Source organism: Pteropus medius, unplaced genomic scaffold (assembly GCF_902729225.1).
Source record: "Pteropus medius unplaced genomic scaffold, Ma_sr-lr_union100, whole genome shotgun sequence".
In the NCBI taxonomy this organism is placed as follows: domain Eukaryota; kingdom Metazoa; phylum Chordata; class Mammalia; order Chiroptera; family Pteropodidae; genus Pteropus; species Pteropus medius.
The window spans coordinates 648,966-676,284 of NW_024354502.1; the positions used below are offsets into that span (position 1 = coordinate 648,966).

Genomic DNA, 27,319 nt, shown 5'->3' on the forward strand with positions numbered 1-27,319 from the left:
AGCAGAAGCTGTATGGCCAACTCGTTCAAAAAATAACTTTAGATTGTACGAGAGATGGAGGTAGAAAAATTTTTCATATAGATAGCACTCACCCCACACATTCATAGTTCTTATAGTCTATCATAAAAAAAAAAAAGCAGAATAAAACATATTATCATACAAATCACCGTATGTTTACAATTGCTATACATATATTGTGAAATGAGAGCCTATAAATGAGAGATATAAATGAGAAATCCAATCTGGCCTGAGTATCAGGACAAGCCTCGATAAGAAAAGATATTCAAGCCACGACTTGACAGTTGTGTGAGAGTTAGATGGGCAGATGAAATAGTAAGACAAGAAGGAATCTCACATACTGTGGGTCAGTGAGGATCTGAATGATGGAAAGGGTGTGAAGGAGGAGAAAGGTGATCTGAGGTGAGGCCGTGGAGTTAGAAAGGGACCAGGACATGCAACTGCCACCAAGCCATATCAAAGCTGATCCATGTCCTAAGAATAACAGGGAGACTGAAGGATTTTAATCAGGGGAGTCACAGGTTCAGAAGAGTATTGAAAAGATCACTCTCGTCGGGAGACTAGGAAGACAAGGGACAAGAAGAGAGGGGTGAGGCTGGTTAGAAGATTCTGGAAAGCTTCCATGGAAAAATGCGGTAGCTTGGACTAGCGTTATGGCAATTAAGATGTAAATAAGTGCTTAGATTTAAAAAGTATTTAGAAAGAACCTTGCCTGGATGTGAATATTATTAGATATGCATCTGAAGATGAGGAAGGTATACAAGACCACTAAGGTAACAGCCATATGCAAATGGGAAGCTGGAGCTGCCACTTTCCGAGGTAAAAAAGACTAGTGACAAAGCATATTTTCTGGGAAAAGATTATGAGGTCAGTTTGAGATAGGTGTGGTTGCTTTACCTGTGAAACATCCAGGCAGAAGTGTCAAATTAGTGATTGGATGGTGAGGTAGAGGTCTAGAGCCTGGGAGAAATATTTCACTTGGAGCTATCAGTGTGAAAGTTATAGCCTTTGATGTGTTAATGAAGCCATGAGCAATGAGAAGATGAAATCTGAGAAGGCTTAGACTGGGACAGCAGGTGGGAATGAGGAACCAGAGGCTCTTTCATATCTATTTAGTTGAGGAACAACAATAGAAAAAAGCTCTGGGAAGTAGCGACCAAAGGTGTGTGTGGAAACAGGAAAGTACTACAACAGGCAAACTGAAGGAGTGTTGTCTCCAGGGCAAAGTGGTCAGCATTGCCCAGAGTCAAGTACAGGTGGTGAGTGCAAAGATGGCATGGGACTGGAGATTTGAATATCGCTGTGATTTCTGGACAGTCACTGCTCAGAAGTGATGGCAGCAGCCGCCAGAATGGAGTGGGAGGTGAAAAAACGGAGAAACGTACATATACTGAAAGCTCCTTAAATGTGGTTGAAAAAATAAAACTGGGACAGTGGCTGGAGGGGAATGATCCAGATGCTACAGAGGGCATCTTTTCCCACCATCGATTGAACCAAACAACCTCCAAGGACCCTTTCAACTTCTAAACACCACCAAAGAATAAGAATTGGCTGTGCCTCCAGTAGTCAAGGAAATCTTTACAGCTGTTTTTCTTAGTGTTTGCATTCTCAACCCATGACACAAAGCCTATCACACTATAGATGCTACTAAATATTGGCTGAAAAATTAAAGTTATAATTGGTGGAGAACCTGTTAGGGCTTATGAAATACCCACAGGAAATGAAAGAACTGTTTGACTAGAGGTCTAATAAGAATAAAGGCCAAGATCTTTTAAAACCCAAAATGTAATAATCCTTGTGAGCAGAATGACTAAGTGAGCAAAAGGGCTGAGCGCTCCTGGTAAGGGAATCTACACTTATTAGCCAATGAAACCACCAATGCAGATATGCACACACTGGAAATGATTCATTTAGAAAGCGTAATGGCCCAGCGGCCAGAAGCCCCTGTAGGTTTTTTTAACAGTCGGTATTGGAATGACCCTTTCTCACACTTGAATGCTGTGAAATTAAGTGTCAGGTCTCAAGATATGTAAGGAAATGATTGAAAGCCAGATAGAGTAAAGATGAAAGTGCCTTTTCTCTTGGGTTTCTCAAGATATGATGGCTTGATCATTTATCAATAACTGCCTGATTACTGGTTTTAAAGTCTGGTGTTAGGAAAGCTTGAAAAATGTACTTAAGCTGACGGTTAACATCTGGGGATATGCAAAGTCATTTAGCCTAGTGCGTTTGACACCAACCTTGAGACTAGAAGGAAGACTTAGACTCTAAACTACTATTAACGATAATAGCTGACATGCAGTTCCATCCTGCTGTGCCCTTAAATTTGTTTTTCGCCCTGCCTACTATCCAATTTCAATAACGATAATGATACAACAATAGAAGTTGACATTTATTTACTGCTTAATACATGCCAAACACTAAACATCAAGTCCTCTAAATACACTCCACTTTACAGAAGGAAAAACTAAGAACAGAACAAATAACCTGATAGGATAGCATAGTTATGAAGTCATTCGGTTAGGGTTTAAGTCCAGCTAGATGCTGACCAGAAATAATGAAAGGTACCAGAATAGTCATCCTGTAGTGAATGCATCGAAGCAAATAATGACTAGCCGGGGAAGAAGAAGCATCTCCATCAAAGCCAGCAAGGAATGGGGAGTGGGACAAGAACCCACACATGGATCTAAAGCCATCTTCATGTTTTTCCACACCTTGGGTATGGTGTGATATTGGTGATGCTGCCACATAGAAGCAGGCTTTGGTTGTTTATGCCCAAACAACCCTGACTGCTATGGCTACAGAAATCATCTATCCAGCACAGTTTTTTTAAATAAAACCCTAGAAGATTCTATAGTTGACCATCTCTGCAGTTCCTCTTCCACACTGATGCCACATTCAAGGAGAGATCCTCCCAAAGCCTAAGGTCACTATGGTCATCTGGTGTCAACATTTTTGTATGGACCCCTTTCCCTTAACTACTTAAGTAATGATCTAAGAAAATAAACAAGCAACAGCAGGTACCACAAAAAATAAATGAACATCTGATTATCTATTAAAAACAAAATTATTTTGATAGTGTAATCTTTCATTTTATGCTGAGTACTTTTATCCGACCTTGATCATCAGCGAACATAATTATTCAGGCAGATCTAAAAATGGTCACAATTTACATTTAAATTCATTAGTCATTACGAACCAATACGTCTGTAGCCCTGACGATGGCATACGCACACATACACAAACAAGTACATTTCGTGATTATGAATATACTATCAATAGGCCTACATTCTCTTTAGAGTTGAATAGACTTGAGGATTCAAGAACCATAAGTCAAAAAATCGTAATAAGAGTTTTGCAGATTGTGTATTATCTTTATATTAAGAATGGATCTTGAAAGCTAGACTCAGAGATGGTAACTCCTCAATTTTGCATAATCCACAGCAGTGGTCTTTCTGTAAAGGGCCAGAGCATAAATATATTAGACATTGTGGACCATATGGTCTCTATAGCAACTACTCAACTCTTCCACTGCAGAGAGAGCAGTCACACATGATGGCCGGACAAACGCGTATGGCTGTTATGCAGTTCTCTTAGCCGTTTCTTCCTCTTTTGTTGTCTTTCTTTGTGAAATTCTGATCTTTCATAGTGGTGTGTTTTGATTCCCCTTTTTGTCTTTTTGTACCTATTGCAGGTTTTTGCTTTTCTGTTACCACGAGGTTTACATAAAATATCCTATAGATATAGAATGGTCTGTTTTAAACTGAGAACAACTTAACTTTGATCACATACAAAAATTCTTTTTTTTACTCTCTTTCTTCCATAATTTTTTTTTTTTTGGTGTTACAATTGACTTCTTTTCATATTGTGTATTCATTAACAAATTATTATAGCTATAGTTATTTTTAATACTTTTGTACCTTTATACTAAAGTTAGTGATTAACACAGAATTATATTACAGTGTTAGAGTATTCTGAATTTGACTAAATACTTCCCTTTACCAGTATGTTTTATATTTTTTACATTTTCATTTTACTAATTAATATCCTTTTATTTCAGCTTGAGGAACACATTTCTGCATTTCTTGTAATGCAGGTTTAGTGGTAATGAACTTCAGCTTATGTTTGTTCTTAGCTGGCACTTATTTTTCTTTTAGTATTTTGAATATATCATCCCACTCTTTCATGGCCTGCGATGTTTCTGCTAAAAAATCCACTGATACACTTATGGGTTTCATTATATATGAGGATTTTTTTCTCTTGCTGCTTTTAAAACTTCCTCTTTGTCTTTAATTTTAGACAGTTTTATTATTATTTGTCTTAGAGATCCCTTTGAGTTGAAATCTTGGGGTGACCTATTAGCTTCACAAACTTGGATGTCCAAATCTCTCCATGGATTTGGGAAGTTTGCAGCCATTATTTCTTAAATAAGCTTTCTGCCACTTTCTTTCGTAGGAGCTAGCCTGGCACTAGGACAAGCCTAGAGCCTGGGGCTGTGAGACTCAGCCTATGACCGGTGGCCACGGGGGCTTCGCTGAAGTTTCAGTGTGTAGGGCTGGTCTCGTATTGAGGTGGGCTTCGAGCTTGGGTCCGTAGGAGCCGGCTGAGGCCGCAGGGGCTGGACTGGTGCTGGGGTGCATCAAAAGCCTTGGTTCTCAGTAACTGGCCTGGCATTGAGCCCATCTGGGAGCCTGGACTCTAGGTGTCCACCCGGAGCCTAGGTTTCGGAGGACTGATTGGGAGCCTGGACCCATGCAGGGCCTCACAATCTGGTCAAAACTTGGGTGGGCTGGGGACTTGGGTTCGTGGGAGCCTACCGGGGGCCACCGAGGGCTGTGGGAGTCGTCGGATACTAGGATGGACCAGTGCCGGGGTCCACAGTGAAGTCTGTCTCACTCTCCTTTTCCCACAGAAACAGTGTCCCTCAATGCTGAGCTGCCCAGGCTTGGGGAAAAAGTGATGGGGTAGCGTGAATCTCTTTTCTACCCTTTTCAACGTGTCTTTTCTTATTTTTGTGCTTCACCTATAATTCCGCACCTAGAATTTTTGGCTTCTGTGAAGGTATTTTTGTGTGCAGGGTGGTTCAATTTGATGTTTCTGGGAAAAGAGAGGCACTAGAACTTCCTATACAGCTATTTTGCTGATGTCACTCTCCTAGATATTTTTGCTCTTACTTTAAATATGACAAAATTAGGCCCCTGAGTAGATGACTATTTTGCATGAAGTCAAACAACTCATTAGAGCAAGTCGGGGTAAGAACTCAAATTTGTCTGTCTCCAATACTTGTGTATTTTCCTTCACAAAAGACCTTCTTTCCAGAAAGGAAAAAGCAGTGAAAATAAAAATAATTATGCCTTTTAGCAAATAATTATAACTAATTATACATTTGTTTTCCATGCACAGAGGTGGGAGGATAAATTTTTATGCTGCTCCTGTCCTTATAAACACATCCAGATATTTAATCATTTAAAAGGAAAGATTCTAGTGTCAAAGCTTTCACTAATTCCTCGGTTGTCAAAAGTTGAAAACTCCGGATAGATGGCCCTTTGTTTAAGAGAAAAACCATAATAACTTCTTATATTTTTAAAGATCGGCCAAGCCAATCTTGAATAAAAAATAAATTATTCTGTGTACTAAATGAAAAAACTAAGACGTGTTTTGCAAGTGGGCCCAGAATAGAGATATTAAGGAGCCCAGGAAATGGGAGAGAGAGAAGAATATGGCACGAGAGTGAGGGCCTGGCTAATATGGCAGCCAAGAAATCCATAAAGGAGACTCCAGCCAGCGAGAAACCCTGTGAGGAGTGAGTCTGCAGATCTCTGGGAGGTAGAGAAGTTGAGACCTCATTAGTAATTTTTCATGGTCTTCTGCATAGTACTGCCACAAATCAACTCTTTTTTCTCTCTGAATCTTGAATCAAAACAAGGAAAGAGGACTAGTTTCACATTTGCGTTGACTCAAACTAGGAAGTGAAGAGCCACAAGTCACAAGACACTAGCAAGATCAAGTATCTAGAAAAGAAACTTGAAAAAAGGAAAGAATAGGGGAAATTTGTGACCCTTCCCAACAGGAATCCAAGCAGAGCTAATAGGAGGATGTATTATTGTTGGGTGTTTTTTAGTGTATGTAGCTGGCACTGAAGCCTATTAATTTCAATCTTAAGAAAAATGGTGATCAACCACATTTGTTTTATCATTCTCCCTTTTTCGTGTGTGTGTGTGTGTGTGTCCCCTATACTGGTAAATACTTCAGTGTATACTTCTTCAGAGCAAGGGCATTCAACTCCATAACTGTAATATAATTATGAAAATCAGGAAATTTGACATTGGCACGATATTATAAATTAACCTGTAGATCGTAGTCAAAATTCACCAATAATATCTTTGACAGCAGTTTTTTTTGGTCCGATATCTAATTCAGGACCACATACTGCATCTAGATGCTGTGTCTCTTGGTCTCCTTATTTGGAGATGGTTCCTGAGCCTTACTGTCTTGATAACACTGACACTCTTGAAGAATACCAGCCACTAATTATGTCGACAGCTCCTCAGTTTGGGATTGTCTGATATTTCCTAATGATTTGATTCACTTGAAGCATTTCGGGCAGGAACATCCCAAGTGATGTCTGAGTATCTCATGTGGAGTCACATGGTTCAGTTTATCCCATTTTTGATGGTGTTTCTTCACAAACCACTTCTTAATTGCAAATGGAAAGATGGTAACTTTATAATGGAGAACCGGGCAAACTCCTTAAGTTATCAAAGTTAACATTACCAATAGCTGATATATTTTTTTAAAGTTACTTCAATAAAAGATTCAGCTATTTTAAGAACTGATTTGCCACCCATAAAAATTACACATTCTGGTAAAAGAAAAAAAAAAAAAGGCATGAAAAATGTGCCCGGTATTTGCAGCAATATTTACTTCCCCACTCAGCACATGAGATCTAGAATAATTTTGATGATGTTTAATGAACCTCAAGTCCTTAATAACAAGTTGCATACTCCTGACATGTCCACATTATCTTTTTTAATCTTCTCATGACCTCATGTCCTAAGGAGGGAACAAAAGTAACTTGGCCAAGGTCACGAAGTTCAAGTACAGCACTGGAATGTGAGTGCTCTTTTGTCTCTCTGCAAGCCCTGTGTTCTTCACTCTGTACATATGTATTCAACACCACGAAAATATGGGTAAATCAACATTGGAAAAGCACTCGACAGAAGCTCTGGCGAAGGCCGGGTACTAATTTCTATTTTCATACTATTAGGTAGCGCTCTGTAACTCCCTCATTGAAATAGTAATTCAAAGAACGGATGTGGAAAGGATGTGGATGTAGAAGGGAAGTGAGACTATGTAGGGCAAGTGGTGGAAGGAAAATGGATCCCATTTTCCTCCACGTGAGACCGACGGTGCCTGTGATCTTCTAAAAACAACCTATGCTGATCTGGGTGTCAGTCTTTCTGGGTGACTGGGCCCCAGCTTGTGAGCTCAAGCATCTTTTCAGAGAAAGCAGGAAGCTGTGTTTCACAGTAGATAGGAACTTAAAAGCAGCAACTATATATAGCACTCCAGCTTAGAAAACCCCTGAAGCCTCTAAAAGAGCCCCAAACTCTCTGTTTCAATCATCTTCAACTTCTAGATAAACCTCACTTATTGGCGGGAATCTCATCAGGCAGCTATTTGGAAGAGACGCCATGAAATAGAAGTCACGTCGCCCATCCGGTTTGCAAGAGAAGATGTGGACCAGGCCAGGACTGTGGGGAGGAGTGTGCAAAGCTGCCTACCTTTCCCCTTGAGCTGGGCCAAAGCCCGTCTTCCTCTACTTCGAGTCTACAGTGCCAGCTTACCTGCACTCGTAAAAATGCTTTGCAGTTACCCAGAGTAATGAAATAACTACTTGATGTTTTAGAAATAACCATCTGAATCCTACAGAGGGTGAATGGGGCTAGAAGACTCCTTCAAACAAGAAGTAGAACCGCAAACACTGGAGAGGCAGATAGTAGAGTCCTTAAGCAGTAGGTTGCGATCACTAGCAGGAGTCCTTCCGAAGTGTACCTTTCCCTCCGCCTCTTTGCCCTTCAAGGAGGAAGCCTGGGCTAGTGTGTGGAGATAATCTATCCAGATCACTTTCTTTTTATTAGCAGCTATCCCGTGCTGTGTCTGGAAGCAGCTGGATAAATTGTCCTTGCCCAGGTCACTCAGTCACGGCTCTCCTCTCAAGGGATGCACTCCTTTACCCTTACTGGCCTCAGCAATTTGGCCTATTTTGTTGTTGTTGTTGTTTTTTCCACAACTACCACACCAGGTTTCCCCATGCAGGTAGCCATCTGTCACAGCAGAGCCCGTCCTCTTCGGCTGCACCTTTCCTGCTTCCCTCAAAGACCAGCATACAAGACCCAGAGTGTAAGACCCAGAAGCCACTCGGGGGCAGGCAGGTACACCTGCGTTTGATGGAGTCCCTTCTGTTATAAACTTGTGTGACCTTAGTCAAGCTTGTGTGTCAATTCCCTCATCTGTAGAACTGGCACGATGATAGAATTCACGTGTCACAGAACGCATGCGAAGTTCTTGACACAGAGAAAGGATTTAATAAATCTTCGTAATTAGTAATGGTGTCAACTCACTGCGGTCGCTCTCCGTGCCCATCATCATCATCGTCAGTCTTCTTTAGTCATTATGAAGAATTAGATAAGAAAGAAAAATCACGGATTTGAACATTTCTATTAGTTTCAGAATCTTACTGAATTCTCCTTGTGATTTTTTTTTTAAAGGAATATGTCCTGATCCCCTTACTTAAAGGACATTTCTCTTTACTAGAAATGCCTGTTTCTCTAGGGAGGATGTAAATTTACATGGTGGAAGCGGTAAGAAGGGAAAGGTCTATGCTGCCTCTACCTGGCGCAGCTGGGTCCAGGTGAGGACCCGAAGGCAGCGGAGCAGGGGGCGGCCACCCAAGTCCTCCGGTGGCCTCTTGGTTCCCTTTTGCCCGGGGCCCGATGTGGGGGGCTCGGCACTCGGGCTTCCATGGGCGTCGGCATCGACTCCACCATGTTCAGAGCGCGCTTCGGGGCAGGTGCGCTGCCCGCTCTACGTACGGCACAGGTGCCACCCGAGCGGGGCGCGCGTGCGGGTCTGCTCCGCGTCCCTCGGTCCGGTCCGAGCACAGCGCCTGCCCGCATGCGGAAGGCGCTCGGCCTGGGTTCCCTCTCTGTCATTGCCTTTCTCAGTCTCACTTTCTGTTCCTCTTCTGTCGGTTCAGAATCACATCAGAACAGAATCGTAGATGTAAATCAGCACCCCCCCCAAGACACACCCACCCCGATAGACGAATGAAGAAACGGGCTCCAAGAGGGAGCGCCCCGCTGCCTGGGATCTCACGGCAGGTGAGCAGATGGCGACAGCAAGAGAGGCACTCGGGGGTCAGGGCTTCTGGTCCACATTCCCACACAGCCTCTGCATTCAAAGGCGTGGAGGCTCCAGCAGGTGTCTACGAGTCGGGGGAACCCCGGATGAGTGACTCATCGCAGAGAACACGCTGTTTCCTCAGGAAGGATTACCTGTGCGCCTCCCTCATGCCCTTCTTGATTGCGAACTGCCCCTGACATTTAGTGACCACACCTCCCTCCTTGTCACTTACACCTCACCAGAGTCTTCCCCTTCTTCCTCCCCCACCTCCACCTTCTTGCAAAACTGGCTCGTTCTGGGCATCAGCCACATTCTTTAGTTCTAACATGAGGGTGGGCGCTAAAACGATCGCATCGATCTGCTCTTTCAGAGGGGCCTCTAAAGGTCAGCGTCTCTGACCAAAGGAGTGGCCGTGAGTCCCCAAGCCCGGGGGGCAGAAGCGAACAGGTGGCATTTCCCGAGTATGTGCCGGGCATGGTGAGAGAAGGTGATGCTACCGGGCCTGGCACGAACTCATGCGACCTGTGCCCTTCAGTGTGTGGATGGGTCAGATCACTGGAAAGCGGAAATGTATTGTCTGAACCAGAGGCTCCAGAATAAGCCCCAGTAGGGCCCAAAGTCTCCATCACATGACCCGCTCCTTCCACAGAAATGGAAGTGATTGTTATGAGAGCTGGCATTTGTCTCCTGACCGTTCGCTTTGTGCAGATGATGTGTCAACCTCAGTAGCTCCTCAAGGTAGGAGTTATTATGAAGAAAGCCAAGCTCAGAGAAGCGGAACAATAGTATCTGGCTCAGAATTGGTTTCGAATTCAGGGCTGCTTTCCTCTGCAGCCCCTTCCTTGTATTTCCCTCTGTGGTAGCCATCATCACATAGATCCATCTGGCAATGATACAAGAGGGTGTGGGTTTAGGGATGGGAACACAGGGAGGGAGAAGACACTTGAAAGGCATCAGTGATAGGAAGGCTTTGCAAGGTGTCCCCTTTCTGTTTGTTGGTGTCCTTTGGGTCCCGTGGTGTTTGAAAGAGAATGTAACTAGGCAGAGCTGATAGCTGTCAATCCAAGTGAATTTCTTCCTTTGATTTATATCTGTCCTGGCTCACGGATTAATGCCACCCATTGAGACTGGAGGCATTTGAGGATTAAGCCCCAGACTAAAACTCAGGTAGAATGAAGTACACTCTGGGACGTGATGGGGAGCTTGTCGTTTATTGCCATGTCAGGTCCAGAGGCATGCTAAGAAAACCAAGACAGACACTCACTGTGTCCTCTCTCACTCAAGGAAGCTCACAGGCCACAAAGGCTTTCTCGGCCCAGCCATCCTCTCCTGCTGATCTGTACTGGCCTCACCACTGTGCTCTGGAGATGGCCTGGGAGGGGTACCCTCTCCCACTTTCCTTCTTTGAAGTGTTTTGGGAGTGATCGCAATAAAGTGTGACAACATCATCGAATGTACCAAGCAAATTTTCCCCTTGGCAAGCCTAGACCCGGCATCATAGACCAAGTTCAAGCACACATCTCTCTCCGTTGGGGTGCTCATGCACTCGTTCCTTTGCTAGGTGAATGAATTGCTTTTTCTACAAAGCCCAGTGGCTCCCATCTCCCTGACATGTTCGAGTTCAGTCCAGAACTCCCCAGCTGAGCTTTCCTTCTATCCTGACCATGCTGTTTAACACTGAACTGGTTTAATCTCTTCCCTGTCTGAAGACAGGGAGTCTGTCTTACCTCTCGATCTCAGCACCTTGCTTGACACACAGAAGGAAGTTAATAAATGATCATGAAATAAATAACATGACCCTCTATCATGCCAACAAGACCACTGAATACCTCATGAGCCAACAATACATCAGTTCCAAGTGATGTGAGAATTAAACGATATAACTCAGTTCTTCTTTCTGGCATATAATGTCCTTTCCAGAAAAAGGGACCCAAAGTAGTAAAAATGCTCTGTGTCCAAGTCTAGTATTCCAAGGGCAAAAAGCAAGAAGTCAAAGGAACTGGAGAAGCTGAGAGTATGGGGATAGGCAGGAGCATATTGCGCTGTGCGCATTTACCCACATTGAAAGTTTAGCCTGCATTCCAAAGAAGAATGAGATACAATGAAGGTTGATTTTTTTTTGTAACAACAATCTCTTGTGTTTTATTTTTTTCTCTTAAGAAAATGTTATGAAAATATAGGTAACATACAATATTATATTAGTGTCAGATATACAGCATAGTTATTCAATATTATATTCCTAAAGAAATGGTCACCATGTAAGGCTAATAACCATCAGTCACTGTACAACGTTATTACTGAATGGGAAGAGATATTCACAAATGATACATCTGATAAGGGGTTAATATCCAAATTTTATAAAGAACTCATGCAACTTAAGACCAAAAATAACTAATGATCCAATTTAAAAATGGGCAGAGGACCTGAATAGACATTTGTCCAAAGAGGACATACACAATGCCAATAGACATATGAAAAGATGTTCAACATCCCTAATCACCAGGGAAATGTAAGTTAAACCCGCAATGAGATATCACCTCTATTGATGAATGGCTGTCATCAATAAATCAACAAATATGTGTTGGCAAGCCAACCAGGTTCTGAACTAAGGGAAAGGTCATGATTCTTTTATTGTCCTTTACTGCAAAGGATCAAGTGATCTCAGGGTTTATCAGCCTGAGTGTCAGTCCTCAAATTTCAAGACAGGATAGGTTCTAGAAAGTGAAAGGTATGGCAATGAACCCATACCACTCTAGCATATAAGAAAGATATCTTTATTTTCCCACAAATGCAATTTCTGAACCAATCGTAATTTTTGTAATCATCACTACCATTTATTAAACCTTTACTCTGCACCAATTAACATGCTACTTTACATACAGTGGCTCACTTAATAGCTCCCTTGTCCTTCCAAAGCTACTTGTCCCCTAGTTAGTTCAATCATGTGTCACTAGTCATGCATCTGGTATGTTCGGGAGCGTGTTTCTGCCCTGTTCTGTATGTATGTCATCCTACACACCTGTCCTTTTTGCTTTTCAACTCAAAGATGTCTTTTGCCAATTTGCCTTATTCTTTTGAAGGCTGACTACAGAGTAGTAGAGATTTCTGGGGAACACAAGCTTTTACCTGGTATGGGATCGGTGTCCAAGTGATGGTTAATCTATGTGTGACACACTTTGAGAAAAAACTGCAATTGAGATTGAGCCAACTGCTAACTGAAAAGATATGTTCGAAAGTCTGTTTATCCAGAAACTGGAGCTGCTGGGGACATTTCTAGCACCTCCCTGCAGCCAGTGAGCACTGTTCCAGTGGGCTGAAGACAAATCTCCTCTCTTAGGCTCCGTGGCAAAGACAGAATTATCCTAGGAAAAAAAAATGACCACACAGACACAAAGAACTCATTCTCATTTCTACAAGGGGGCATGAAAACCCTTCACCACTTTTTTGCCATTTCTACATGATGGTCCTTTTCTAGGCAGCTCTTCCCTATGGAATTTTCAAAAGCAATTCCTCTTAAAAACCACCTAGGGGACAAGTTCATTTATTTGTTGAAGTGAGTTCTTCTCATACAATATGTTTGAAATCTTCCTCTCACTTGAGGGATCCTACTAGCTATTTAAGCCATAGAAAATATGTCAGAATTTCAGAGCTATCACATACTAATCTTATATAAGTAACTTCAACTCTAAAATGGAAAGGGCTGAGTGGTCACATAACTTGTGATGATCCATTTAACACAAAGCACAAAATATCCAGCAGATACTGGCAACCTCCTTTCATCTTTGCAGAGTTCCCTGTCATTTTTTTTTTTGCTTAGATTACCGTGATAATCTCTTTTCAGACTATCTTTCTTTTCCTTCTAAAAGTCCAATTTCCAATTCTGTCAACAAAGATTACTTCAAATATTTAATCAGTCCTGCAGGCCGGTAAGAATGGCATTGACAATCTGGGTCTAATATTAAGAAGAAAGTGGTCAAAATTAGGAACACACTCAAAACCATACAACAGCAGGAATGCTTTAAAGAACTGGATCGTTTACCCTAGAGACAAGGATATTTGTGTCATTATTTTCAAATATCGAAAGGATTGTTATGTGAAAAGTAAAATTATACTTTTTAATGATCGTAAGTGGTAGAATTCAGACACACGAGTGGAAAGTACAGGGCAACATATTTCGGAACGAGTGGAGAGAGAATTTCCCAAAAGCCCACAAAAAACACCAGCTGACTTAGGAGATAGTGAGGAGGGCTGGGAGAGGTGCTCACCTGCTCACCATGGGGGTTGGCCACATGGTGGAGATGTTGTAGAAGGTATTCAGGTATCACCATGGGGATGGGGGGCGGGTTGGGTTTCCTGACCTTGACAGTCTCTTTGAACTCTGAGGTTTTGTTACCTACAGATTCACACTTACTTGTATGTAGCCCGTGCTGGCTGTGAACTAGTACAAGGTAGGTTGAGCTTTCAGGAAATTTCCTAAGAAACGATCCTTCATTTCAAACAATAGAATAACCAAATAGCATATGTGAGAGAAAGCTGAAAGACCTCATTTAGCCCTCACCGTAAAAAAGAGCAGGCTGGGCCAAGAGAATTAAACTGACTCTCCCCAAGATCACACAGCAAATTGTCACCCAGTCGGAGCTCAAAATTTCAAGTAAGAGATAAGGTGCACACATACATCTCTAAGGAACACTTGGAGAAAAGCTCTTTTTTTTAAAAAAAAAAAGAATGCTGCAATGAATAATCTCTTCTCTCACACTTTATTGAATAACTATGAAGCACCCTTTTTTGTTGTTGTTGTTGTTAACTAAATGATTCATGTTTAGTAAAGACAAGGAAGTGAGAAACCAGAGTTCTGCTCCTAAATTTCAGAGACAAATGGGCCAGAAACTGTAAATTAGCAAGATCTCAGGGAGCCTGCAGGAAGATAATTCTTAACTTGAACTATTGCCCTGGGAGACATTTGATAGCAGACTTGGGGCTTCTAAGGGGATTGAGGAGGCCTATTTCAGGTAACAGTTGTCCCCTCTGGCAAAAAGCAAAGGAAATTTACAAAATTCTTCCTACTGCAGAGGAAGGATACATGTAGCAGGCACTTCTTAGGATGCTGGTGGAGTCAAAGAAAGTACCTGCCGTCATCATCTTTTGGATTTGTGAAAGAGCAAAATAGGAATCAGAGCAACTATGACAATCATAATGGAAATAACTTTTCAGACAGGAATAACAAGCAAATTGATCATATATAGGCGTAAAAATCTCTGTGAAGGAAGTAACCAGTCCGGCATGGGTCACATAGGTCTAGTAAGATCTTCACGTCTCTAGACACTAAGCTCCAGGCCAGCCTATGGGTCGATCATTTCTGTACCCCTCATGCTCCACACCATCACTCATTCAGTAGAGGTACTCAATCAATTAGCAACTTGCAGGAATGGAACCCTGCAACACAGAACGGGCTAAGACTGATGGCGCCAGGAATCATGACGAAGATCAAGGCCAGTCCTAGATGAAACCCAGACATCTCTCACTGCATTTCCCACATGAGAATGAAAATAGATATCTTCACATCCATCCTTAAGATGATATCGTGAACAACTAAACATCAAGATCTTTTGTAACTGATCTCTTTCCCTCTGTTCAAAGCTCAGAATCTACTACAGAGTAGATGTGCAATAAATTTTAGTTAAACTGAAGCAAAGCTGCTCTTTCCTGATATTCCCTACCGACGAGGAATTGTAATGTAATCCCAGACCTTCCACTATGAACATACGTGGACACTCGGGGTGTCATGTAAATATGGGGTATATGGACACAGGTATAACTCCGGGACTTTGGCTTTACAATCAGTAAGACAGATAACTTAACTTCTCTGAGACTCAATTTCTCCAACTATAAAATGGAATAATTACACCTACCTCTAGCTTTCTAGAACTGTGCTGAGGATAAAAAGAGATTACATATAAAAGTGCCTAGAAAAATATCTGTCACATAAATAAGGCAGGTTGTCATTATCAGTAAATTATTTACTTTTGCTTCTTTATTAAAACCTGAGTTAAGGGGTCACTTTTGCTCACATTAAGATGTGAGATTGGAGCCAGCTGGAACCTCTGGGAATTCCAGCAGGATTCTGCTGCTTAGAGAGGGCCTATCTGTTAGCCATCCCTCACTGGAGGCTAGCACCTGAATAATCCGTCTTCCTGTTTGGACCTGCTTCCCTGGAATAGAATGACATTATTTAATTGACTATAACACCTGTTAAGTTGGTGGGTAATCTGCACCATGTGTGCAATATTTTCTGTCTCTCCCTGGTTTTTCATTTCAGCTTAGTTCAGCCCACAGCTTTACAGTGCTCTAACTTCAGAGCGGGTTTTCCCCCAGCTCTCTGTTCTGCTGAAACGCATCTTTGGGCCTGTTCACAAGAGAGAATGAGAAATGAGAATGCAGTGATCGAGATCCTTCCCATCTCTGCTGTGTGCAATAGATTGTTTTTAAAAGCTGAACACAGTAACGGTCATATGACTAAGATACTCTATAGAAAATAAGTAGTCAGAAGACAAACATGTAAAGACTTCTGGGCTAAAAATAACTGTAGACCTTAAATAGTCAATTACCGCCTGCCTCTCTCCATCTCCAGGTCTTTATCTGCTGAGGGAGGGGGGTTGGCTATGAGGCCCTCCGGGAGGTCCCGGGGACATCATATGTCTTCCATCTCTGTGCACTTCCTTTACACTCTCCTACCAACTTTCATATAATTGGGGCTTTTGAAATTGTAAAGTATTAACGAAGAATTAAAAAAAAACACACACAAATAAAAAAAATTTTAAAAGATCAGCAATAAAGCACAATTTGAACTTACAATGTATCTTATTCTTTTGCTGCAGAGGCCTTCTTTGCACTGAATTTAAAAACATATTGAAAATTACTCAATGGCCAGTGATGGGAAATTACCCAAGATACTAATGGAACAAAATTCTTAAACTTTTCTGGGAAATTCCATCCTTTTCCTGGCGGTGAGTAATATTGAAAAATCTTAAATTGAAATTTAAATAAAAGTATATCTAATACAATTAAATACTATTAAAATAGTGTGATATCTTTATAATAAAAAATTAAAAAGCAAAAAAACACTTATTAACAAAGAATATAGTCTATACATGTTTTCTGATAAAATTAGTTCAATATGTATGATATACATCTGTCATTTTACAGTTTGCAAAAACTTGGAAACTGATGTTCTAAGAAGGGATAACAAGGTGAGTGTGAATTGGAAAAAACAATAGTAATAAGATGTGCATATTATATATCAAGGGTATGTTGGAATAAAGTTAGAATAAAATTCTAGGATCAGCATTTTTAGACTTGGATGGCACAATCAAGTAAAGAATGTTATAAAGCTTGGAAATGGGTAAATCAAATCTAAAGTAATTGATCCAAGTCCATATTTTGTGAGATTGATTGACTGCTATGGTCAGCATAGTGTCTGGGGGAACAGATGGTACCATGACACCCTTGAAAAGATGGTAGAGGAAAAGATAAAACCCTTTATAAACACTTGCAGCTGGAAATGTGATATAATATAATTTAGGGAAATGAAAGATAGTTTGGACAATAATTATTATTTGGCCGAGAATTATGGACATAAGACCTCATGTGAGAGTGTCTGATGAGTTGCCTCGGGCTTTGGGGTTGCCTAAGAGAAGTTCTCAATGAACTGTGAGATCGTCTCTGGATAAATGAGTGAAATAAAAGCCTCTCTGACATATTGGGCTCCCACCCTGGAGAAATCCACATTTGGGCATTATGTCTCCATGATATAAATTTGCAGAAAACTTCACATTAAATTTTGTCTTGCCTTTGTTGAAAGCTTGGGTAGTGCTTTGAAAATAAATGTACTCTATAAATGTAAAAGTCAATGCTAGCATTGCCATTATCATTAACATTTTCTGTTTGCCTTTTGAATGTAATACCTCACATTTATGGATAATTTTCCTTCAAAAATCTTATGGGTTTGTTGTTGACAAATTATGTGTGGTCAATAATCTATACAGAGGGGAAAAAATAAGAAAAATCCTCCAAAGGATTTCAGAAATAGCTTTCTTCAATTTATTTCAGAGCCTATTGCTTTTATTGAAATTATTACTTTTTAAAATTTTCATTTTAAACTTTGAGAAAAGTATGCCAGTCTATTTGTAATAATTTGATGTTTCTCACTGTACATGAAACTTTCTCCAAACGTTTATGCCTTCACCAAATAGTTATTGATAGTTCAACAAAAAGGGGGACAAAGGATAAATATTGGTACTTGCAAGACCCTGTGATAAAAAATTTATACCCCATTTAATTAAACTACCCATGATGAGCAGGTGCACTGCCCCCTTAGAGCTCATAAGTGACACAGAATCACACAGCTTGAAAAAGACAAAGATGAGATTTGAACAACTTCTGCAAATGTTTCAAGATTTCCCCTGGACCTGACCTCTTACTCTACCAAGTAATGACCCTGAATGCTAAGTAAATGCATAGGGTAGCATTTCTGAGAACTCAGAAATAACTGAGTGAAAGTCCTGAGCTGGGGAGAAGCTTGTGACATAGGAGGAACTAAAAGAAGGTCAACAAAGCCAGAGGGGACAAATAGAGTCAAGAATTCAGCTCAGTTCAGACCACACAGGACCCTATGAACCATGGTAAGAGATCTGGTCTTTATACTAAGAGATATGGTCAGCTATGAATGGTCTTCTCTAAGATTATTATATGAGCTTGTCAGTGATTTAAGCTGTCTCTAACGACCAAGTGGAGAATGGGTAAAAAGAAGGAAAGTCATTCAGTTAAATGGCTTTGACCGAAATCTAAGTAAAAATGATAATGATTTGGACTTTACAATTGCCTGTGCAGAAAGTAAAAAGCAGATTGATTCAAAAGAAGAAAAATCAACATGGCTTGGTGATTGATTGGATGGGGTAAAAGGAAGAGGATATCAGGTATTATATCAGGATTCTGATATAAATATCTAGAATTTATGATGCTCTTTTGCTTTAAATCCTATTTTTTAGTTCCTAGGTCACTTAAAAGAGAATATTACACTAAAGGATTCTAATTCAGAAATTTTCAATTAGTCAATCTAGACTGAAGAATTTCTCAAAATACCATTGACCTTTGCCAAATCTCTGTAGATAGCATGCATATATATTACTTTTTACCCAATATCTACCCTGGTAATCTTAGAATTTTTTTAAAAACATGAAAAATGGTTCTCTTCCAACAATTTAGAATGGTTCTAGCAACACCTGCCTGAATAAATGTATATCCTTATCTGCTCTTTTTTTGAAACAAAGCTACAAACTTTAATGTCAAAGAAAATGGAAGAGAAGAGAATTGCTAAAAAAGAACTGATAATGAATTTGAGGAAGACTGAAAATGAATGGAGGAAATCACAAAGTTCAGAAATTGAACAGCAGTACCTATAAAGAGGAAAATCTTTGAGGAGTGAGATAATTTATGTTGTAGAATGCAGAAAGTCTCAAAAAGTAACAGTATCATGTGCCATTAAATGTGAGAGTAAATAAGAGGCCCCGAACATGGAGATTCACTGAGAGACTGAACCAGGGCTATTAGACACCAATATAATTATGTTCCTACTTCCCACATCAGGCAAAATTTCTACCCCTCGTTCCGGCAGGAAATTCATTCTGAGGATAAATTGAGCCATAGACCTTAAATTCAAGGATACTAACTAGGTTCAGAAGAGGAAGTCGTGAAAATTAAGAACAACAAAGTGACTAAATGAAGAGATTTTCAACACCCTTCCTTTGATAGGTTCAGAATTGTGGGTGGAATTTGTCACTACCACCTGTCGCCATTTTCCACACTCTCGACATCTTTCTCAAGCACGAGATTGGTAGAGTATTCTTTGGAAAAACTAAATAGCACTTGAAAATAAACTTGTAACTACAGTTATTTGGGCATACCTCAATGAAATAATCTGGTCTCCCTCCACGCCAACTCATTCAAAAGTGCACCAGTTGACAAATCCAACTCATGCCCACAGAGCTTCTCATAAGCTTTATAGTACTTCATTTTCAAGTATCAATGGACAGCCAAGGATCACCAATAAATTAAGAAAAGTCTTTCCATTTGGAACACAAAGACCAAAAGAAATAAGAAAAACAAAACAAAACAAAATGAAAAAAAAAAAGAAGCTTAGAGGAAACACAGACAATACAGATAAAAGAAAAAAAAACACTCTAATTATTATTGTCAGATAGATGAAAGGAGATAATATATCAATGGAACAAGAATAGGAAACTATATAAAAGGAACAATTGGCTGATAAAAACTCTTTTAATTTAAATTTTTGATAGCTAAAAAGAATCACTATTATATTTAAAAATTAAAACTGATGCAATCTCTCCAAAAGTAATTAAAAAGATACGGAAAATAGGAAAGATAAAGCTGATTAATAAATCCAAAATATCCAATACCAAACAACTGGAGATTCAGAAGAAGAAAAGAAACAAAACAGAGGAGAGGAAATTATAAAAAAGAAAATGAATCAAGAAAATATATCACAATTGAAGACTGAGTGTCTCTGGAGTGCCGAGAACAATAAATACGAAGAGATGTACACCAAAGCACATCATCATTAAAATTCAAAATAACAGAAAACTTCTAAAATTTTCAGTATAATATAGAAGGCTCCATATTTAGATGAGAAATAGAATGGTGTCGGACTTCTCAAAAGTAACACTAGAAGCTAGACATAATAGATGAATGTCTTAAAATACTATTTAGAAATCACTTTTAATCTGTAATTATTTACTCAGTAAAACAATAAGTCAAAACATGAGTGCTAAATAAAAACATATATTTATAAAACTGTACACCACATGCAACTCCATCAAATTATCCAAAAGTAGAAGATGTAACCCAGAATAAAGATACAGAGAAGTCTCATGTTAACCTAAAAACAACAATTCCACAGTGGGAAAGTTGTGGAAGGAGGCATTCTAGAGAAATATCTGTCTAAAGAAAATGGAAATGATGGAATATCTACTATGCTTGACCATGAGGAAAATAGTATGCAGAAAAGCTTTACATTACTTTGAAGGGCTTGAAAGGAACTATTGATAGAAGAAACATAAAAACTGAGCAATCGAAAAATAACTAAAGGGAGAAAATTTCCTTAAAATTTAAAATGTTCACAATTTTGGACTAGTAATGAATAATACTCACATATTCAGAAAACTAGAAACAGCATATAATAATTTCATCATAAATTATTACATTATGATATTGTGATGATAGCAGTAAAAAAAAAAAAAAGGAGTTGGATAAGTATAATAAATCTTTATCACCAGTATACAAAATCTATAGAAAATATATAAAATTGATGATCAAGAAATAATTTTGTAATAGAATAGTTAGTATGAGTTAAACTACCAGAAAAAAACAACCCATAAATATAAGTGAAAATAGTTGCTTTGGGGTACAGGAACTCATCAGAGAAAAAATGAGACAGAAAAAAAATCTTTTAATTATAGCCATATACCATGGCTTTATTTTATTAAAAATATAAAATGCTTTAGATAAATACAAATATAGAAAGTAACTTATGAAAAACATTGGAGAAAATAGTTGAGAACTCCTTTTCTAACCAAAATAAATTTGGCTTTTACCAACTATAACTCAACTTTAAATAATGGGACCTTTTTTCTGCGTATTTGCAATTTGAAAATGACCTTTATATGTTTTCCTGCACTTAACTCATCAAATCCAGAATGAACTGATATCACAGATAAACAACCACAGGCACTAATTTTCTAAAATAATCCCTAGTTGAGTTGTTTTTCTCATGAAATGATAATGGTCAGTGTGACTATGTCTGAAATCAACCATTATCGACTGTTATGTAGACTTTCTGTGGGCGGTCTTTCCATCACAGCAAATGAGAAGCAAAGCAGCCATGATAACAAAATGCTACATTTGACACTGGATCTGATGATAGTCAAAACATCACAAATGAGAATTTAAGCATGTGTGCTTAGGAAATATTCCTCTATTGTTCCAGGAAATACTTGTTTGGGACTTGGTGATAAAATTGAAATTTGAGTTGGATGAAGGTAATTATTATATTGATAGTCAATGAATTATTTCAATTATTTCAGAAAACTCCATCCTACCTAATAATAATAAAATGACAACCACAACAAACCAAAAACGATGGAAGTATACTAAACCTACAGAAACAAAGCTGCTAGCCAAACTAGATAAAGTGCCCTTGGGAGCCCGAAGAGCACTGAGAGTTAATAATTCCACATTTAATATTTATTCAGCACTCACCATGTACCAGAAATTATATTTGATAATTTGCTAACATTATGTCATTAAATCCCCAATTTACTAAGAAAAAATCTAACCAGAGAAATTAAATAACTTTCCCACAATCACATAACTAAAAAAAATTATAGAACCAGAATTCAAACCCCACTCAGTATAAATCCAAAACCCATGCTCTTTATAGTGTGCTAGAAAAATTATTTTGCTGAAAGCTTCTGCAGAATTACTTTGGAGAAAAAAACATGAGATTACTTTGGAGAAAAAAACATGAGATGTTGCGACTACATCTAAAAGAAGGGAATGCAGACGAGCAAAGGCTTGTAAAAACAAAATTATTTGGGTTGTGTCTCCCCAGGCAGCAACTCAGTTTTGCACATATTGAAGCAAAGAAGAAGGAAGAACTAGAAGACTACTACCATGGTCTCTGCTTTAATATTTGGTTAGCCTGTTATAAAGTGAGTATTTAAATGAAATCAGAGATGGATGCAGAGAGCGAATATAAAACGCAAAAGAAAGAATAGTTAGAACTGGGGAAATAGAAAAGAAGAGAGAAGGGAGGGAAGGGGAGCAAGCGAAGGCCAGGCAGGGCAGCAACGGCGCGGTCACAAAAGGAGTACCCCACAGGCCAAGGTACTGACTCGCTACTTCTTTATAGAAGCCTGTGCTCCAAAAGTACTCTGTCTAATGGAGTACTTCCATACACGTTGTTTTGATGCCACACTTGATGGAATTGTAAATTAAGCATGCACTTAAATGAGCACGTTTTGGGAAATTGGAACTATTTCCACAAATAGTCACAACCCCACTGGGCTATGTCCCGCTCGGCGCAACTTTGAATAGAACATGTCAAGGACCTGGATCCTATACTCAAGTTATGTCCTTTTTTTTCCAGTTCTCCAGAGGTTTGGTGACCCCTGTCATCTTTTCTTATTTGATAATAGCTGATGCTATGGTTATTCTGTTTCCAAGGTCTTTCTTACCTAAATGTTCTTCTGCAGGACATGGCACAGCAGGATACAGCTTCATTTTCTCTTACAGCCCATTGGACCGAGCCAGGCTCCTGGTCCCCACCTAACTGCTGGAAATTTTTATCAAGTGTCCTGAAATTAAAAGAAAATTTGGTACACCAGCTCTAGTTATCTCTGTTTTATAAATTAGGGCTCTTTTTTTTTTTTTGAAGTGGTAAGAAAGACGAAGCCACACCTGGTTCTGATTCTTTAGCATGCTTCACTTCAATTCATCCTCAATCACCTTTAGACAGAGATTGTTCCTGCGGTTGTCAGCACAGGTAGGAATCACTGCATCCTTGGGAAGCATCAGATTCACTCTCACAAAGGAATAGGATAGTGGAATAAAACACAGGAGTTGGGTCAAAAGAACTCCATGCAACCCCTAGCTTCTTTCCTTACACAGCCGTGTGAGGCTGGGTGGTTACTTGAATTATCTTAGCTTCAGTTTCAATATCTGTTTACTGGGGTAGTCTGGAAAATACACAAAATGATACCTTTATAAAATGTTTTATAATGAGTAAAATCCCCAGAGTTCAAGGATAGTGTCTATTTATTTATTGCTAATTCTTTGCCAGTAGATTTCCTGTTTGCAATGACACACAAACAGGTCATCAGAATTTTTGCTTGTTTCAGTAACTGAATGAGCTATTATAATTTTAATCTAAAGGCACAGGGAGAAAAGTTCTAGACCTAGGAAGGTAGAATTATCAACAAACGTAGTAGAGCTCATTGCTGAAAAACTAACGGTTTCTTTTTAAAGGATATTTATTTATTTATTTGTTCATTTGTTTGTTTGTTTATTATAAGCAAGGCAACCCTTGGTTGACCTCACAAATTGCAAGAACTAACAAGCTTACAACCCTTATTTTTTATTTTTTACACCTACAGCACCTGGTCTTCCTAGGTGGTCTCCCATCCAAGTACTAACCAGGCCCGACCCTGCTTAGCTTCTGAGATCAGACAGGATTGAGCTTATGACATGTAATTAATTATGTATTTGGAAATTAGTAAAGAGCAGGCATATTAGTTTGCTGAGGTCGCCGTATAAAATACCATAGACTGATATTTCAGTCTGTGGCTTAAACAACAGACATTTATTTCCTCACAGTCTGGAGGCTGGAAATCCAAGATGAGAGTCTTGGCAAGTTTGCTTCGTCCTGAGGCCTCTCTCCTTGCTTGCGCTGGCCACCTTCTTGCTGTGTTTTCACGTGGTTTTCTTTTTCTTTTGCTTTACTGTGCTTGCGCATCTCTGGTGTCTCACTGCAGGTCCAAATGTTCTCTTCTTATAAGGGGCAACAGTCAGGTTGGATTGGGGCCCACCCTAATGGCCTCATTTTAACGTAATCACTTCCTGAAAGGCCCTGTCTCCAAATACAGTCGCATTATGAGATACTGGGGGTTAGGACTGCAACATATGAATTTGGGGGACTACAATTCAGCCCATAACATTCCATTCTTTGTCCCCTCCCCACCAAAATTCATGTCCTTCTTGCATTCAAAACACATTTACCCCCATTCCCAATGGCTAAAATTCTTAAACCTTTCCAGCATCAAATCTAAGCCTAAAATCTCATCTAAAATCATTTAAAACAAGTGTGGGTGACACTCAAGGTATGATTCATCCTGAGGCAAAATTTTTCTCCAGCTGTGAACCTATGAAACCAGACTAGTTATCTGCTTCCAAAACGCCATGGTGGAACAGGCATAAGGTAGATATTCTCATTTCAAAAGAGCGAAATCAGAAAAAAAGAAAGGAATCATGAAAATCTAAAACCTGCTAGGGCAGATTTTAAAGCTTGAGAATAATGCCCTTTTTTGGGGGGTGGGGGGGAGGTGCTTCATGCTCTGTTCTCCAGACCATGGGCAGCAGCCAGACCTACTAAAACCAAGAAGGAGGCAACCTCATCCCCTTAGCTTGTGCCCTCTGGGACTCTTGTGGCAATGGCAGCCCCGCCAATCTCTGAATCAACTTTGGGATCATTCTTCCATTTTCCTGAAGGATAAAGTGTGTTCATAGCCACATAGGGCTATTGTCCTGTCCTACAGAATCTCAGAAATGTGATGGCCTTTCTTCAATTCGTCTGGTCTCTGTCCCATTTGGTCCAAGTGGTATAACTCTAACTCCAACTCTCTTCCAGCCTTCTGCTGTGATGGTTGATTGGATTCCACAATTTCTTTATCAAATCATTGTCCACCTCACTCTTGGCCCTCTCTCCAGAACATAATTTCTTGTTTTTTGCAGGATGGATAGGCTGAGATTTTTCCAAATCTTCATGTTCTGGTTCTTTTTGGCCTCACACATCCTTATGTATCTTTCTCCACTCACATGTTAGTGAAAGCAGTAAGGAGATACCAGGCCACACCTTCAACACTGCTTAGAAATGTCCTCAGCTAAATACCTAAGCTCATCATTCACAATTTCTACCTTCCACAATTCAGCCACGTCCTTGTACACTTCATAACAAGAATCACCTTACCTCCAGTGTCCAATGACGTGTTTCTCATTTCCACCTGAGACATAACTAGAAGCACCTTTGAAGTCCACATTGCTACCAGCAATCCCATCAAAGACATCTAGGATTTTCTAACATGCACCCCAAAACTCTCCTACTCTCTACCCATTACCTGTTCCGAAGCCACTTTCACAATTTTTTGATATTATAGTGGCATCCTCCTTCCCAGTACCAAACTCTGTATGAGTTTTCTAGGGCTGCTGTAGCACAGATTGGGTGGTTTGAAGAACATAAATTCATTTTGTTATAGTTCTGGAAGCTGGAAGTCAGAGATCAAGGAGCAGCACACAGTAGCTCTCACTTCAATAATGTATTTTGAGATAGCAATACTGTACGAATGCTTTCTCCAACAATTCCCACTACTCCTAGCTTCATCTTTGCTATAGAAATCTTGAGATTGTGTAGGATGCAAGTATAATCCAAAAGAATTTGGAAATATAGCTCATTTTTCTATCTCAGGAAAATTTACGGACTTTAATGATAATGCATATTATCAACATTATTTAAAGTCTTGTTGGTTCTCAGAAAGAGAAATATTGTTGCTTTTACTCTTGTGCATGTGAAGACCTCTTAAAGTTCTTTCTGGTGAGAATCAGAACCGATAAATAAGAAGAGTCCCAGTATGGCGGGTCATCAAAGGAGGCTGGGAGGTCATCATCAAAGGTTTTTGGTCCGCGGACCCTCCAAGTAGAGCTGGTTTTCTGCAGCACAGTCTAGCTTTCCATTGTAAATATTCCCTGAAATGGATCAGGTGGCTAAGCACAGAAGGTGGGTTATTGATGGCCTTCAGAGGACGTTGCCACCGCTGTGCGCGGCACTCAGTGAACCGCCGCTCCACAAGCTGACGCGGTTCACCGGGAAGAAACACTGAGCTTGCGCCCGGCCAGACGCCTCGGTCTCCCGGCCTTGCTGCCTCGCTCCTTCTTCGGCGACGGTTTCCTCTTGGCTCAGTTCCAGTGCCAGAATGACCACCAGTCACCTGTGAGAGGAGGCCTTTGATAGGTGGCCATGCCAAGCAGCGGTTTGCCACGGACGGTTTATTTTTCAAGTACAGTTTATGAATGAAGAAAAAAAAAAAATGCTTCCATCCGATCTGCCTTTTGGTCTGTTAGTGGGAAGTTAAGCACGAAGGAAAAGAGCAATTATAAATTTAATGAAAAATACATATTTAGAAAGAATATAATGTTTCTAACAGAATTGCTTATTGTACCTATTGGCCCCTCCTCTCTCTCTAGGCTCATTCACGCCCTGCTCAATCTGGAAACTACATATCCCACGTTTATGTAGCTATTTGCAGTTTCCTGGGTAAGCTGTGCTGTTTAATACCTCCATGCCTTTACACACACTCTTTTCTTCTGAATGAATTACCTTTTCTGCTCTCCGCTTGGGTCTGATCTCAGCTATGAAGCTTTTCCTTATTTCCTTTTGCAAAACAAAACTAATAATGTCTTTCTTGTGCACTCTGTAATCATTCTCCCCTGGAATAATCCTTGCTTCTTGAGCTGGGTCTATATACCTTATTAACATATGAAGGGCCCAGGAATCCATGTGGGAAAACTGGCATAATTTATTGCTCACCAATTATTTGAAGATTTTAAGAGGGGGGGTGGGAAGCTATAAATTAAAACAAACAGATACACTATAGAGAATTTTAAGATTTTTTTTCTTAAAATATCAAACAAGGGTCCTTAAAAATATTTAGTTTTATGACTGTTGTTGATCATGGCTTCAGATTCTTTAACGTAGGCAGTTTCTTTCCTTCGATTTTGGTGGAAAGTTTTTGAGAAGCAGTGACAGGAACTTTTGTGATCACACACCTCACCTTCTATTTTATTCATTCGTTTTCATGTCTGTTACTGAAAATGCTACAGAGCACATTTAATAAAGGTGCCAGCGTCATTCGTCAGGGCGTCCTTAACATTTTTGCATACAGAACAGAACCTAACGTCTCTCAAGTGAAACCAAAATGAAGCAGATAGGATTTCATCATGCATAGTAAAAAATAATGACATTAGATAACTTAGTTAATAAACGTGTTCTGTGAAG

The 27,319-nt window shown here is 39.8% G+C and overlaps 1 long non-coding RNA gene across 1 annotated transcript in view; it reads right to left on the bottom strand.

Annotated features, from left to right (window-relative positions):
- LOC120595696 (uncharacterized) overlaps nt 1–23,532 on the bottom strand; it is a 75,098-nt gene extending 51,566 nt beyond the window's left edge. The window contains exons 1-2 of the long non-coding RNA XR_005650989.1: nt 22,954–23,532; nt 22,731–22,850 (exon numbers count right to left, since the gene is read on the bottom strand). This is a non-coding gene — a long non-coding RNA (uncharacterized LOC120595696). The remainder of the gene's footprint in view (nt 1–22,730; nt 22,851–22,953) is intronic.
- Between the last annotated feature and the right edge of the window lie 3,787 nt (nt 23,533–27,319).